Raw genomic sequence first — 17,926 nt, 5'->3', positions numbered from 1 at the left:
ATGGGGAGGGGTTACTTTGGTTTCTGCTGCTGCACGTGAACAAGAAAACCGCAGCACTCAACAGGCTTTGCTTGGTATGGGAAAGGAGGGCGCTGCTTTTATGAAGGTTGCAGAAGCCAAAAGACTATGGCTTACCATGGCCGCATGCAAGCCGAATTCTGTTGCGTGGACCTGCGTCTGTGATCTCTAACACCAAAGCCGCAGGCACTCAATATTAAGAAGGAAAATGTGACCTTGTACCGAAATCACATGTGTTATGTAATGTGAATAGTGTTGTTCACCATGAAAGAGTATACCCATTGTTCTATAAAATGTATCTTTTTTAAATACTTCTCTCCCTTTTTTCCCTCCCACAGCTGCAAATTTTTTAAGCCTCCGTCCCGAAGGCTATCTCAGATTAGGCAGCGAGAAAAATGCACGCGCAATGAAATGTTCTCCAAGATCATGCAGTCGACCTGCAATGAAAGAGCTCATCTGAATGAGTGGAAGGACACAGTATCACATTACAGGAAAGCGGCCAATGACCACGAGGACAGGAGGGACAAACGTGAGGACAGGAGGGACGATTGAGATGAAAGGTGGTGGCAGGAAGATCAGAGGAGTCAGGATGCAATGCTGGGGCTACTGTGGGATCAAACTGACATGCTCCTGCGTCTGGTGGAGCTTCAGGAATGGCAGCAGGATCACAGTGTGTCCCTGCAGCCCCTGTTTAACCACCCTCCCCCCTCCCCAAGTCCCATAGCCTCCTCACCCAGATGCCCAAGAATGTGGAGGAGGAGGCTCCGGGGACCCAACCACTCCACCCCAGTGGACAGCACAAGCAGCAAAAGGCTGTCATTCAACAAGTTTTGAAGTGGCCTTTTCCTTCCTTCCCTCCTCCCACACCCCACCCGGGCTATCTTGTCAGTTATCTCCCTATTTTTATAATCAATTAATAAAGAATACATGGTTTTTAAATGATAGTGACACTATTTCCTTTGCAAGCAAGCTGTGATTGAAGGTGGGAGGGTGGGTGGCTTACAGCAGGGGTCCCCAACCCCCGGTCCGCGGCCCGGTACCGGTCCGCGGCCTCTTACAAACCGGGCTGCGAACCGACCCAGTGGACCTCCCGCAGGCGTGCCTGCGGGAGGTCTACCCGAGCCGCGGGACGAGCGCTCCCTCCGCAGTCATGCCTGCAGGAGGTCCGCTGCTCCCGGGGCTCTGGTTGAGCTGCCGCAGGCATGACTGCGGACGGTTCGCTGGTCACGCGGCTCAGCTGGACCGCCCGCAGGCACACCTGCGGGAGGTCCACCGGCTCCGGTTGAGCTGCCGCAGGCGTGCCTGCGGGCGGTCCAGCTGAGCCGCGCGACCAGCGAACCGTCCGCAGTCATGCCTGCGGCAGCTCAACCGGAGCAGGTGGACCTCCCGCAGGCACGCCTGCGGGCGGTCCAGCTGAGCCGCGGGACGAGCGCTCCCTCTGCCGGTCCCTGGTCCTCAAAAGGTTGGGGACCCCTGGCTTACAGGGAATAGTCAACCAAGGGGGCAGGTTTTCATCAAAGAGAAACAAATAGAACTTTCACACCGCAGCCTGGCCAGTCATGAAACTGGTTTTCAAAGCTTCTCTGATGTGAAGCGTTTCCTGGTGTGCTCTTCTAATCGCCCTGGTGTCTGGCTGAGGGTAATCAGGGGCCAGCTGATTTGCCTCAACCTCCTACCCTGCCATAAACGTCTCCCCCTTACTCTCACAGAGATTGTGGAGCACACAGCAAGCAACAATAACAATGGGAATATTGGTTTGGCTGAGGTCTGAGCGAGTCAGTAAAGTGCGCCAGCGACCCTTTAAACGTCCAAATGCACATTCTACTACCATTCTGCACTTGCTCAGCCTATAGTTGAACAGCTCCTGACTACTGTCCAGGCTGCCTGTGTATGGCTTCATGAGCCATGGCATTAAGGTTGGCTGAGTCCCCAAGGATAACTATAGGCAGTGATGAGCTGCCAAAATCTTAACAACCGGTTCCCTATAAAAAGTTCTGATTTAAGAGGGGGGGAGACATACCAGTGGGGCCAGGGGTCCCTGCAGGGCCTGGGGCAAATTGCCCCACTTGCCCCTCGGCAACCCTAGAGCTTGCAGCCCCCTCCCTCCTTACCTTACCGGCAGCTCAAAGCAGCAGGACGACTCAGGAGCTCAGCTGAGCTGCCCAGCCACTGGCCATGCTGCAGCTCTGCGGGGGCTGGGGGGGGACTAGGGGGAGACATCCTCGTGGGATCAGGGGCCCAGGGCAAATTGCCCCACTTGCCCCCCCCCATGACCCCGGAGCTTGCAGCCCCCTTACCTTGCCGGCAGCCCAGAGCTCAGCTGAGCTGCCCAGCTGAGCTGCCCAGCTGCTGGCCATGCTGCAGCTCTTCGGGGTGGGGGAAGCAGGGGAGGGCCTGGGGGAGACGTCCTTGTGGGGCCAGGGGCCCCTGCAGGGCCCGGGCCAATTGCTCCACTTGCCCCCTCCCCTCTGGCCAGCCCTGGAGCTTGCAGCAGGACCCCCCCCCACACCTTGCTGGGCCTCTCAAAAAGTGGCAGCAGGACGACTCCAGAGCTCAGCTGAGCTGCCCAGCTGGTGCCGGCGGCTGGCCACGCTGCAGCTGGGGGGAAGCGGGCAAAGGGCTGGGGCAGCCTCAGCCTCCCCAGCTGGGAATCCTGGGAGCAACAGGATGGTCCAGCCCGCAGACTGGAGTTCTTTGCCCACTCCCTGGCCCTTTAACAACCGGTTCTCCACAGAGGTCTAATTTTAGCAACTGGTTCTTGGGAACCTGTGGGAACTGGCTCCAGCTCACCACTGACTATAGGCATGTCAACATCCCCAACAGTTATTTTCTGGTCTGGGAAGTAAATCCCTTGCTGCAGCCATTTAAACAGACTCGTGTTCCTGAAGACGCGAGCGTCATGAACCCTTCCTGCCCATCCCACGTGGATGTTGGTGAAACGTCCCTTGTGATCCACCAATGCTTGTAGCACCATTGAAAAATACCTCTTGCGGTTTATGTACTGGCTGCCCTGGTGGTCCAGTGCCAAGATAGGGATATGGGTTCCATCTATCGCCCCACCACAGTTAGGGAATCTCATTGCAGCAAAGCCATCCATTATGACCTGCACATTTCCCAGAGTCACTACCTTTGGTAGCAGCAGCTTAGTGATTGCTTTGGCTACTTGCATCACAGCAGCCCCCACAGTAGATTTGTCCACTCCAAATTGATTCCCGACTGACCGGTAGTTGTCTGGCATTGCAAGCTTCCACAGGGCTATCACCACTCGCTTGTGAACTGTGAGGATTGCTCACATCTTGGTATTCTGGCGCTTCAGGGGAAAGCAAGTTACAAAGTTCCATGAAAGTGCCCTTACACACACGATAGTTTTGCAGCCACTGGGAATTGTCCCACACCTGCAACACTGTGCAGTCCCACCAGTCTCTGCTTGTTTCCCGGGCCCAGAATCGGCGTTCTACGGCATGAACCTGCCCCATTAACACCATGATCCCCAAAGCGCCGGGGCCCACGCTTTGAGAGAATTCTGTGTCCATGTCCTCATCATTCTCATTGCCACGCTGCTGTTGCCGCCTCCTCACCTGGTTTTCCAGGTTCTGGTGCAGCATAAACTGCACAATAATGTGCGAGGTGTTTACAATGTTCTTGACTGCTGCGTTGAGCTGAGCGGGCTCCATGCTTGCCATGGTATGGCGTCTGCACTGAAAAAAGGTGTGAAACGGTTGTCTGCCATTGCTCTGATGGAGGGAGGGGCGACTGAGACATGGCTTACAGGGAATTAAAATCCACAAAGGCAGAATGGCCCCCTCAAGGATTGAACTGGGGTTAACATAAGAACATAAGAAAGGCCGTACCGGGTCAGACCAAAGGTCCATCTAGCCCAGTATCTGTCTACCGACAGTGGCCAATGCCAGGTGCCCCTGAGGGAGTGAACCTAAAAGGCAACGATCAAGTGATCTCTCTCCTGCCATCCATCTCCATCCTCTGACGAACAGAGGCTAGGGACACCATTCTTACCCATCCTGGCTAATAGCCATTTATGGACTTAGCCACCATGAATTTATCCAGTCCCCTTTTAAACATTGTTATAGTCCTAGCCTTCACAACCTCCTCAGGTAAGGAGTTCCACAAGTTGACTGTGCGCTGCGTGAAGAAGAACTTCCTTTTATTTGTTTTAAACCTGCTGCCTATTAATTTCATTTGGTGACCCCTAGTTCTTGTATTATGGGAATAAGTAAATAACTTTTCCTTATCCACTTTCTCAACATCACTCATGATTTTATATACCTCTATCATGTCCCCCCTTAGTCTTCTCTTTTCCAAACTGAAGAGTCCTAGCCTCTTTAATCTTTCCTCATATGGGTCCCTCTCTAAACCCCTAATCATTTTAGTTGCTCTTTTCTGAACCTTTTCTAGTGCTAGAATATCTTTTTTGAGGTGAGGAGACCACATCTGTACACAGTATTCGAGATGCGGGCGTACCATGGATTTATATAAGGGCAATAATATATTCTCAGTCTTATTCTCTATCCCCTTTTTAATGATTCCTAACATCCTGTTTGCTTTTTTGACCGCCTCTGCACACTGCGTGGACATCTTCAGAGAACTATCCACGATAACTCCAAGATCTTTTTCCTGACTCGTTGTAGCTAAATTAGCCCCCATCATGTTGTATGTATAGTTGGGGTTATTTTTTCCAATGTGCATTACTTTACATTTATCCACATTAAATTTCATTTGCCATTTTGTTGCCCAATCACTTAGTTTTGTGAGATCTTTTTGAAGTTCTTCACAATCTGCTTTGGTCTTAACTATCTTGAGTAGTTTAGTATCATCTGCAAACTTTGCCACCTCACTGTTTACCCCTTTCTCCAGATCATTTATGAATAAATTGAATAGGATTGGTCCTAGGACTGACCCTTGGGGAACACCACTAGTTACCCCTCTCCATTCTGAGAATTTACCATTAATTCCTACCCTTTGTTCCCTGTCCATTAACCAGTTCTCAATCCATGAAAGGACCTTTCCTTTTATCCCATGACAGCTTAATTTACGTAAGAGCCTTTGGTGAGGGACCTTGTCAAAGGCTTTCTGGAAATCTAAGTACACTATGTCCACCGAGTTAGCAGGCTGTTGATTTCACAGAGGGAGGGGGGAAGCAAATGAATACAAAACAAATCTGGGCTATTTCTTGTTTCGATCCACTCCATCTATCTTTTACATCTTTGGCCGGTAGCAGACAGTGCAGTATGACTACTAGCCATCATCATCTCCTGGGTGCTTGGCAGAAGATGGGAAATGACCTGGCTGAATCACTCCCATCTCTGTATGCTGACGATGGCTTTCAGTCCTAATGCACCATCTGCTGCCAAAAGGCAATAAGCTGCAGCTGTGTAGCAATGCAGTCCCATGTCTGCCAGCACCCAGGAGACTTATGGCGATGGTCAGCTGTGCGGGCTCCATGCTTGCCGTGGTATGGCGTCTGCACAGGTAACCCAGGAAAAAAGACGTGAAATGGTTGTCTGCCGTTGATTTCATGGAGGGAGGGGGCGGCCTGATGACATGTACCCAGAACCACCCATGACAATGTTTTTTGCCCCATCAGGCACTGGGATCTCAACCCAGAATTCCAATGGGCGGGGGAGACTGCAGGAACTATGGGATAGCTACGGGATAGCTACCCACAGTGCAACACTCCGGAAGTTGACGCTGGCCTTGGTACTATGGACGCACACCACCAATTACTGTGCTTAGTGTGGCCACATGCACTCGACTTTATACAATCTGTTGCCAAAAATCGAATTCTGTAAAATCGAAGTAATCCCGTAGTGTAGACATACCCTTAGGTGCACACAAAATGCAGGAGCCCTTAATGAGCCAAAAGTTGGGGGAGGTACCTTGATAAAGGTACAGTGTGAGGGCAGTTCAGTTAGTAACTGCTGTGATCTGTGTGATAAAGTGATATGAACAGGGCACAATGTCAAAAGATTTCTGTAACACTAAGGATTTTCCTTGAGAGGATGAAGCTTGGTTTTTTGTTCTGTTTGAGGGGGAGAGCAGAGGGACATATACTAGATTTTATATTCAAAATTTAAACGGGATATTTACAAAATGTTTGGGCAGCTATGGCAAAAAATAAAAATAAAAAACCCTTCATTTGCTATTTGGCAGAACTGCTCCCTAATTGTATTCAGAGCCATCTATTTGAGTGACAAATAAGCTGACGTACTGTTTAACTTCTGTTAGCACAGCAGAATCAGTGCAGCTACAGCAGAGTGAGTTGGAGTCTGTTTGGTTTGTGCATCGGCAGATGTACTAACTAAGATTTCATTTCAGAATCAATATCTATTACTGGGGATGAAGTAGGAACTCTTAAAATATTCCCCACAGCTTGGCTTTGTAGCACTGGCATTTAGGGAGAGAAATCTTTTTAGCTGTAAACTAGCACTCAGGCAGTAAGCATGGACTCCATTTTCCGTGCAGCTCTTTTATAGGTCTTGTGGATGAGACCATAATCATCTGTATCCTTCCTGCTATGTATGAACAATGGAATTCTTAATAAAAGAAAGGGATTACACCCAAGTTTTTTCCTCCCTGGCTCCTGAGTTTGTTGCATTCTCCATCTGCCTGCCCTTTGTCCCAGCAGAAGCTTTCTCTGGTGCTATGCAAATAAAGATTCTTGTCTGGTTTTGGAGCCTTTGGGATGAAAATTTCTACACTTATTTTTTCTCAAAGCCCTCAAATGTTAGGCAGCCCCCTGTAATATTTAAGCACTTGAAACAGGGCAGGAGAAGGACATAGTTATCTCCCTCTCTAAATAGTTTGGTTTATAACCAGCCCTTATTTTAAACCAGCTATTTTCTTTGAGAGCCTTATTTCTCCTTGCCATTGAAGCTGATGGCATTTGAGAGCGCAAACGCCAGCACTAACCCCCAGGTGGCAATGGAGCTGCAGTTAGTGTGTCTTGTTGTTCCAGTCGCTTTCCAACCCAGCCTATTTTTGCAATACAGCATGTCCCACATTGAGTTAACAGGAAAAGGTATTATTTTATCTCTCAACAAGTTGCTGCCAAGATCTGTAATTGCCTTGCTCTTAATGTTGCGTAACTGTTAGCAAGACTTGAGCCAAGCATTAATGAATTTCACCAGAACTTCATTTTTTAATGAGCATCATTAATTGTTAGTCATGCATGCTACAACCTACACTTTTTTAAAGTGAGGGTTTGCCAATTGTGCTGCACTATAAAAACAGCAGCATATTCTCCCCTCCTCCCCCCGCAATATTCTCTCAATAAAACAACAAAAAAGGCTATGTAAAGAGGGAAACTAACCAGTTACTTGACCTTTTAAATACTTGAGATTCTCTTCTGAAAGTTGGCCTCATGCCTCAGCCTTCTAGCAGCTGCTGCCCTGTTTTCCCTTTGGGCTGTATCTATATACAGTTGAGTGAGCTGGTCTGCAATAAAGCTGGGCCTAATAACACACTGTTTAGGGTTGCTGCAAGGCAGGGTTTTGGCGCAGCCAATTAGAGAGGAGCCATTCCGCTCACCTGACCTCCAGCACGAGCCTTCATGCGTTTTTAGAGCTGCACCTTTTTCAGGTTCTAAAATGGTTGAATAACTTTATTTTTGTAAATAATTTTTGCATTTCTGGGTTCTGAAGCTGGGGGTGTCAAAACACAGAAGGGCTGTTCTCCAGCCCAATTATCCACACCCTAGTCCATTCAGAAAAGCCTCTCTGCCCATGAATGATTATCAGTAACAGATCATCTGAGGTTCACCCCTAACTACCCTGTAATCTACTGTTAGTTTGTCTATATGAACGTGTTAACTTTGTGATGTGGGTTTGACTGTCAATGCTACTTGAGAAACTTCTAGAACAAAAGCCTTGCTCTCCCATGATGTACATGGGATTTGGCATGATAAATCAAATCAGTGACCCACTCTGTATGATATCCTCTTAGATAGTGGCTGGTACCCATGATTTCAGAAGGTTAAAACAAACAGGTTCGTTATGGTTGGTTTTATTTAACTACAATGCTCCACAGCGAGGAAAAAAAATCTGTCCCTCCTGACTTTCTGCATCTTATATGCTGACTCAAGAGACTTTATTCCCTTCATTTTTGCCTTTGTAACTACAAATGTTGGTCAACTGGTTTAGCTGCTGGCTTAGGGAAGGCATATGTAGAAGGGAGCTTGCCTTCCTATCCTGGGCAGCAACATCCCCACAGGAATGGGGTGAAGAAAAAGGTAGAGTGAACCTTTGTGAGAAATGGAGATGCTGCTCTCTAACAAGGAAAGAAGACCTAAGGAGAGTGTAGTGAGAAAAGAGTAGATGGAAATGAAAGAGAAGAGAAATTTGCACAAAGATTAAAAGAATGAGTCAGAGGAAAAAAAGGTGGGGGTGGGATGACCAGATGTCCTGATTTTATAGGGACAGTCTGGATATTTGAGGCTTTGTCATCTATGGGTGCCTATTACCCCCCCCACCCCCGTCCCAATTTTTCACACTTGCTCTCTGGTCACCCTAGGTGGGGGAAAATTAATAAATGAACTAAATTATTTATTTAACATTACTTAATTTCATGGTGGTTCTCTGGCTTACATTCTCAAAGGTGACTAATGATTTTGGGTACCCTGGTGGTTGGGTGCTTTGATGTTCAGAAAGTGCTGAGAACCCACTGAATATTAACGTGTCCTGAATTGGGCACCCAAAAATGGTAGCCACTTGGGAAGATGTCCCTTTATCTCTAAATGTTGGGGACAGAGAAGCCTCTTGATTTTGGCACTTGTTACACTAATACTTCTGGCTACCCAGGATTCTGTAGTTTAGGTTATTTTGTCATTTTTCCTTCACATTTTTAAAGTTCTTACTGGAATGTGCCTCAAAACTTCTGCAGGATAACCCCACGTTTAGTGACAGAACTGCCCATTAAATAAAAACCAGACATTGGTATTTATGCTCTGCAGTAAAAGATTGGTGTGAGCCTGAAGATTTCCATTCAACCTCGCCACTGGACATTACTTATTTAAAATGAGTCAGTTATGTTTGGAGGGAGATGGGGAAAGGCAACAAACACACACCAGTAAGAGCCACGTGAAAAGTTTGAAGGCAAACCAAGAGTATTTGGGGGCAAGGCCCATCAGAATCAGCAAGAGGCATACCGCTGACTTCAGTGGATTGTGGATCAGGATGGGTGGTAGAGACTACAATGAGGTGCTGGTTAATGCATATTCGGTTTTAGTGGGACAGTAAATATTCCCTGTCACTGCCTAGTCCATGTCACTGAGTCCTTGAAGAGGGAGGTGGGAGAAGGGAGCTGGGGGAGGAGACTGAGTAATTCAGATTAAAAGAAAAATAAATGAAATGCATCACTAAATTGATGAGATCAAGGCCAGTGTAATCATTTGTCATGTCAGGCTTTCTGTAAGGAGTGTCTTACAGTAGGCTGATTTATGGCTACTTCACTTTAAAAGTCATATGCTTGTGTTAGGAGGTTGCAAGTTGAAAAGTACTTTAAGTGCCAGAAATATGCAATACGTTAAATTTTACTTGAGTGATTTCATTTCAGTTCTCAGTAGGGAAATATTCATATATTTTTTCTTGACGTTGCCAGACTGAATGGGGACATTTTTGTTGATTCACATACAGCTTTGCACTGTTAACAAATATGTATGCCAGGTTGCCTGCATTAAATAGCTGGCATACATATTTGTTTGCTCAGACAGGCAAAGCAGGGACATGAATGTGGTCTCCACTCCCAGGGGAATGCCCTATCCTACCAGACTATTGAGGTTCTCTGGAATGTTTCTCTTTTTGTTTTTGTGAAATTTTTTTAAAGTTTTCAGTTTCATTCTGCATCAGAATGAAACCAATTTTGAAACCTTGAATTTTTTTTTTTTTGCGCAAATAGAGCTGTTTTTATCTGGCCAGCCCCACCCAGATGTCCTGAGTCCCACTCCAGTGCCCTAACCACAAGCATTTATACTAATAATAATTTCTGCTGAAAGTCGTGAAGCTTTCAGAATTCATGGACAGTTAGATGCATATTTGCTGATCGTCCTCCTAGCCCCTTTTGCAGCAGCATCACGCTGGTTGCTCATGTTCAGTTGTTGGTCCGCTATGACCCTTCAATCCTTTTTAGAGTCACTGCTGTCCATTCATACCCTCATTCTGTCGATATGGCCTGCATTCTTTGTTCCTACATGTATGTCCTAGCACTTGACTGTGTTACAACACATTTTGTTTGAGTGGGCTCACTTACCAAGCAATCCAGATAATTTTGTATGACTGCCTTGCCCCCATAATTATTTACCACTCTGCCAGTGTTGGTGTCATCTTCAAATTTTATTAGCAGTGATTTTAGATTTACGTCCAGATCACTGGTGAAAATTCTGTATGGCATCAGGCCTTGAACTGATAACACCTCCATTTGATGATGATTCCCCATCAACAAGTACTTCTGAGATTTGTCACTTAGCCAGTTCTTAATGACAGACAGCCAAAAAAATGTTGACTGAACCATTTTCCATTGAAAAATGCAGCTTAGCTAACTTTGAAATGTTTTGCAATAATAAAATTGTTATAATCAATAAATTAAAATTAAAGGCCTCATCTTCAGCTGATGTTAATTAGCAAAGATCCAGTGAAATGGATGGAGACATGTTGATTTACACCACCTGAGGATCTGACTCCAAAACTTTTCTGCCATCATTTTGGCCTTTATTGAGGAACTTAGGTACCAAGGTTAGTGCATAAGAATCTGAATGGAATTGGATAGAAGAAGCAAAAATATGGATCTGCACTGGTCTCTCAATAGTCTGCAGACTGGCTTTATATTTAGAACCATATAATGCTCTGTTCCAAGCAGCACATCCTAACCTTGTCAGCGATTTAAAAACAGGGCTTCAGCCATAACTCTGTATTTTCTTGCATTTTCTGGCTGAAGTGTAGGTTCTTTATTTCAATCTTTCTCTCTTCCCGCCGCCCTTGTGCAGGGTGGTTTAATATCAGCACATGCACAAGCAAATAATGCCATTGTTCAGTCAGCATAAGATGGTGGCATTCCAAATCCATCACTGCACAGCTGGTGCTGGCAGTCTTCCTACATGTGGTCAGCATGGGACCACAGCCTTCTCTTTTCCTGCTCGTATAGAACGGTCCCAGTAACCACTAGCAAATCAGGCTAAACTGACCACAGAATTATTGATATTTTCCACATTATGGCCTCACTGCTGTAGTGAAATAAGGATGCAGTAGGGTATGGAATTCAATACCTACCTACAAACCAAGCCTTTTAGAAATAACTCATGTTTTAACGTGACAATAGAGTTAGGAATAAACAAGAGATTACAGCTGCATGGAGCTGTTGGAAGCATCTGTCTGATGACAAAAGAGCTGCATTAGAGAAAGCATCGCTGTATAATGCTGTAGCTGATGCTGGTTTGCTTTGCCGGTTTAGTGTCCCAAATATGCTTAGGGTAAAGTCATTTTGCTCTTACCAACAGTTAGTGTTTGTGTACCACAGCTCCAGCCACACCAACAGAGCCAGTCAATAGCTTTTTTGTCAACATGGAAATTCCTGTGGGAAATGGCTTTTTTCAATTCAATTTTTCAGGTTTGTTTTTTCCTTCAAAAAAAGCACAACTCCTCACAAAAAGGAAAAAACTGAACACCCAAAACATGCTTTTTGGCTGAAATGTTTTGGTCTTCAGATCCCAAAATCTTTTTGATTTTTGACACCCTCCCCCCATCCTTCCAAAAGAAAAGAACGTAGAAGAACATTTTGCTTGTTTTTTTGGTCAACATTTTCCATGCTGCTCCACTGTCAAAGAGTGGGACAGAAACCAGGCCAATCCGGTGAATAGTTACAGCAACTCTGGACAAGCCAGAGAGTAGACTGTGGGAACTCAGCCCAGGATCTTTGATCAAGTGAGTCAGGTGCTGTGGTAGACTCTTGAATTTACTTAGTGTGTTAGGCTCTTTCCCACTAATGCTTCCACTCTATAAGAAAGTAGTTTTCAGTTCCCTGGAAGCACTGATCATCTGTTCATGGTAAAGGGCCAGTAGTACTCTTCTCCATGACTGAGTGAACTGCAGTAGCAAAGATGTATCAGGAGATCATCTGTGGTGTCACATCTGGACAACATGAGTGGGATTCCTCCCTGGAACATGAGCAGTCCTTCAACTTGTTGCTGCGTGTTGTTTCCTGTCTGAAAATGGGGTAGAAGTCAAGTAGAGATGTAATCGCTTGGTTTAATGTGTCACAGCTCTCCAGGCAGACTTAACAATAATGGCATCTTGTTAAAGGTCTGGCAGAGCTATGTGCGCTACAAAGCAGAGGTTGGTGTATAAGTCAAGCAGCCACCTATAATACAAGTGGCCAAATTCAACTCTGGGCAGCTAAAGGAGATGAAATGCAAAATTGGAGCTCAAGTTCTCATTGTAAAACAGCCAGCATAGCTGAGAGAGAGCTAGTTGAATTTTAAATGTTCTTCTATATCAGCAACAGAATTTTTACTGAGCTCCACTCTGCTACTCCTGTGAAAACCCACTGAAGCACGGTTTTCATGATGGCGGATCTAATTTTTCCTACAAAACTTTCATTACTGATGCATGAAAAGGATGCTTTGTTTTTAAATCATCACGCTGTCTGACAAAAACATAGGCTCAGATCTCCTGAAATCAGTGAACGTAGGAAACTAAATACCTGTGTGGACCTGCAGCTTAGTGCTCAGCCTGAGTTTACCAGGATAGAAGTTTGAAAAATAAATCTTTGTGTACTTGTGAACTCAGCATGTTTGATATGGAAATCAGTAAAACACAATAAAAGTGGAGCCCCATAATACTATATGTAACTAGTTGCTTTTCAGAGCAGACTTTAAGTGCCAAACAAAAAAAAAAGTAAAAAAAACTATATAAGCCCTTTGTAGGGAGCTAACTATTGACACCTGTTGGTAAAAAGGGAGATGAGCAGCCTAAAGCTGTTTTAAAACTTCAGGTGGACAGGGGCTCCATAGGCGAGGGAGCTCTCTGCTGGCACCTGCTGGCGAGCAAGGGGAAATAACTGAATGGATCAAACCTCCTTTACATTTCAATTATGTCACCGTTTGGGGGCATTTGGTTAAAATTCAGGGAAATTTTGAGTTTGGAGGCAATGAAATGCTATTATCTCTACTGGGAAATGAAAAGACAGAACTACACCAAATGTACCTGAGGTCACCCTGACCGAGACAGTAGTTCAGGCTTAGTTGGGTAAAGGAACCTGGGTGGTGCTAAAGAGAGACTTCTATCTTTTACTAGCAGTGACTTTGTGGTAGCAAGGACTATGTAAAGGGTTATAAACACCACTGAACTCTCTTCAAAGATGCAGGACAGAGGCAGTTTCCAAACAGTGAGCGGCACTGAGGTGTCTTGGACTGAAACTGCAGAGATCAGCAGCCTATCCGAGGAACTCTAGTGTAGACTTCCCTAACCATCAATCAAAGCTGAAATCAGTTCAGCTGGTCAGGTAGTAGAGCTCTTGGAGTAGCCCAAGCGACTCTTCCCTGAGAGGCTGGAGACTGATCTGCCGGAGTTCTTGAACTCCACCCACCCTAGACAACAAACTGTGAGTGGGAAACCTTGGGAGGAGGGAAGTGGCTAGAATGTATTAATGAGTTCCTGGTGTAAGAGGAGAATGGAGACTATCACTAAGACACCCTGTTTATTCTATTTTCCCCACTTCTCCCATCCCCCTAATGAAGTTCTCTTTCTTTTAAACCCTCTGGACTTAACACTGGCAAGTGGGGAAGTATTGCCTCTCAAGGGCACCCAGAGTGGTTTATATATTGTTTGCCAGGTTTCTGGATGCAGGCTCAAGCTGCTGCTGTTTAAGTTTTCAGAAGGAACCCTTAGAGAATTAAACCTAGAACTTCTTGCTGCTGACAACACCTGCCTAAAGGGTTACAACTATATGTGTTAAAATGTCCACCTCAGATATACTGTGACATGGGAATACAATGTGATAGCTATATTATACAGATGAGAAGGATTAGCTTTCATAAAACCCCAAATCCTCTTCTCATTGGCTATTTCTTGACTCTTTGGTGGCTGGCTAACGTCCTGTATGGAAAAGTGCAGTGTTTATCTGGCTTCTAGTCAATCAAGGTCTTTAAGTTTTGGGGTGATAGTTCCAGGCTCTTGTGACCAATCTGAAATAGCCCCTGTCCAAATTTATCCAGCCCTCTCTTAGCTTAACTGCTAACTCCTCTTTAAGAGGAGGATGTCTCAGGAAGATAAAGGGGCACTTCCCACCCCTCAGAATACTTCCTGCCTGAATTGTCTCCATTGAGCCACAACACAGGGAAAGAAGAAATGGTAGAGAATAAAACTGTAGGCAAATATAAAATAAACAGGGAAAATGTAACCAGCAGGACAAATTCCAAAGGCTGATACAGAATGTGTGTGTCCTCAGCAGTCAGTGCTTTGTTATTAGTTATATAATGTGGACAAACTCATATAATACTCTTTATAACTTGGGAAGGGTATGAAGGGGAGACAGAGACAGATTTGGAGCTTTGGTATAGGTATTGTGTGGACTATTTGAGAAAATGACGATTGCTATTGGGGGATAGGAGAGTCACACTTAGAAAGTGGGAGGCTGTTTGGATTTCTAGCCACTAGGACTGGTCAAAATTTTTCCATCAAAACTGTCATTCTGTGGGAAATTGGCTTTTTGATTAAATGAATGTTTTTGTGTAAAGTGCTTTCTTGTGAAAATTTAGATAAAAATGTGGATTTTGTTGTTATTGTTTTGTATTTTCATTGATATTTTCCATACCCACCCCCTCTATTTTTCTACTAGCTCTATTACCAATGTTATAGGGTTGAATTCCTTCCTGGACTGGTGCATAGCAAACAATAAGGAATAAGAGGGAACTTTGCACTTCACAGACACTTGTGAAAATTCCATCCTGAATTAACATGGAGATTAAATGAATCTGGAATTGTTGTTATTAATTATTATTTGTATTACCAAAGCACCTAGAAACCCTAGTCATGGACCAGGGACCCCACTGTGCTAAGTGCTGTTCTCAGAACTAAAAGACAGTCCCTGCCCCAAGGAATTTACAATCTAAGTATATCTACAGGAGGTCCCTCCAGAACACATTTGAAACATGAGAGAGTAGGAGGGGGAGACATCACGAATCCTTGCACTGCTGCCGCCCAGGCTCTGCCTCTTCTGTGGCTCCAGGACTATCACGTTTTAGCCCTTTCCACACCCATTACATTTCCTTTATTAAAATTCAATATTTCATGGCTTATGTTTGCACGGTTGGAACGCTAAACCATGATTTATTTTGCTATCTTCTTTATATATTAGACTAGAGATTTATTATTTTAGTAATATCTGTGTATACTGTGTGTATTAGTGATGACGTATTACATATGCATACTGCAATTACATTTGCTTGTTGCCCTCTTTTGATTGCCAAAGTAAACTTCAGTTAGCTGAGGTAGGGCCACATGACAGCCAATGTTCATTACTTACCTCCAGTCTGATCAAATAGGTATATGAGCTTCTTTCATGTAAAATAGGGGTCACAGGACCTGGTAGCCTCAGGACATGGTAATTCTGTCACAGCATGTCTAAAAACCCCCAACAATCCAGTGTCTGAAATATTAAAACGTATCCCACATTTAGGCCCCAGTTCTGTAGCCGGGCCTGCATGGATGCCTATAGCCCTATTGATTTCATTATTTTAGTAGGGCTCACAGGTTTCAGCCGGTGCAGAGTCAGCTGCAGACCTGGGGTCTATGTGTAGTATTTTTAGCACAATTTCTTCTTCTGCCCTTTAGGCTTGAGGTCCTGTCCCAGGAAACAAAAACTGTGGATGAATAGCATGAAGTTAAACAGCAGTACTGCCAAACACTTGCTATGGGTGCCAGGAGGCTTAATGTAAAAACAATATTTTTAAATGTCCATGACAGATGGAAGCTACAAAATGGAGGAGATTTTCTATTTAATTAGTCTAGGAATGTTTGTCGGCTCTGCAGTTGTCCAAGATAGGATCACATGACTGGGAGCCATAATCAAGAAACTTCAAAAGAAGAAAAATATTTCTTTTTAAAAAATGTAGAGTAGAAGTGCAGTTCATAAGCTTAAGGTGAAATCTGTGGGTCCTGATAGCTTTATGCGGTATTTTAGAGAGAGATGGTTGCATCTGCTTTAGCTAAGGTTGAAAACCAGTTTCCAATATATAAATATAGACCTTTTTTAATGCCCACAACTTTCTGACATATTCACCTATTGGGCTAAATTTTTTCCATGCTTGATCTGTGCCCAAAGATGATTGCTTTTTAAAAAGATTGTTACTCTTCAAAGAAAAACGTGTTGTTATTTGATACAGAAAGAAAACATTACTTGAAGAATGGATAATTCTGTTCATTTGAAAGGAACAACAAAATTTCCCCTCACCGCTAAGCAAATTTTTCTAGAGGTAAATTTTCATCTCCCCTCATTGCTTGTGTTTGTACTTCATCCTCTTGCTTGTTTAGGTGAGGCTTCTTCTTTGATTAATCTACAAAAAGGAGGGTGTTCTAAGCAAACAGAAGCCTGGGGAAGGCTGCTCTTCCTCTTGTTTCAGTAAGGTGTAGATATGAATCTCCATCTTTGGGCTTAGTTTACTTTGAACTTATTTTTGAAACATACTTTTTACTTTGCTTTCTATAATCCAGAGACGCCTTTTGATCTACATCCTGTAAATGCTTGAGCAGTGGATAGTAAGGCTATGATATATCAATTCTCACCTTATTCATTTGCTTGTATGTTGTATCCCCATTCCATACCCTTAATCTGTTTGTGTCTTTAGATTGTAAGCCTTCACAGCAGGGATTGTCTTTCTTAAGTTTGTGCAACATCCAGCATAATTGGAGGACCATCCCAACTGGGGCTTTTGATGCTACCATAGTATAAATATTTGTTATCATTGTTACTGCTTCTGTGTCCCAGCATAAGGGAGAATGAAGATTTTATGTGTGTGGCATTGTAATACAGTGGCCTAGTGTGTGCGATTGTGTATCCTTCTAGGGCAGGGGTGGCCAACCTGAGCCTGAAAAGGAGCCAGAATTTACCAACGTGCATTGCCGAAGAGCCACAGTAATATGTCAGCAGTCCCCTCCACACACCGCTCCCAGTGCCTCCCACCTACCAGCAGCCCTGTCAATCAGCTGTTTTGTGGCGTGCAGGAGGCTCTGGGGGGGAGGCAGGAGGAGCAAAGGCGGGGGAGGGGACGGGAAGGGGTGGACAGCGGGCAGGGCCAGGGGTTGAGCAGTGAGCACTGAGCACCCCCTGGCATGTTGGAAAGTTGGCACCTGTAGCTCCAGCCCCGGAGTCGGTGCCTATACAAGGAGCTGCATATTAACTTCTGAAGAGCCGCATGTGGCTCCGGAGCCACAGGTTGGCCACCCCTGCTCTAGGGGCTGGTCCCAGTGGCTATACAAACTACTCTAATCTCACAGGTAAAGGAATTCTCCCTTAGCCCGCAGGACAGCAGATGAACACAGTCCCATTATCAGTTACGTAAGCCCCATCCCAATGGCTTTGGTTCAGTCTAGCAGGCTACTTGCAGTGGCCTCATTCACAATAAAGATGTCAAACACACTCATTGCTTGTTCTGTTAATATGCCTTTGAATTGAATTTATTCTTCCTCCTTGGGCTATGGAGCACTACCCTGGACTGCTCCAGTTTAAAGCTAGGGATTATCTCCTTAGAATTTTCTTTACAAATCAGTCATTTCTGACCCTAAATCTAACTTATATTTGATCATATTAATGTGACTATTGAAATTAGTTATCCAAGCCCATTCATTAAAGCTGGTTGGAAATTTTCTACCTTAATGATTTTTTTTTCTAATGGAAAGTGTAGTTT

The sequence above is a fragment of the Mauremys mutica genome, chromosome 1 (genome assembly GCF_020497125.1).
Source record: "Mauremys mutica isolate MM-2020 ecotype Southern chromosome 1, ASM2049712v1, whole genome shotgun sequence".
Taxonomy (NCBI): domain Eukaryota; kingdom Metazoa; phylum Chordata; order Testudines; family Geoemydidae; genus Mauremys; species Mauremys mutica.
This window is presented reverse-complemented; position numbering follows the sequence as displayed.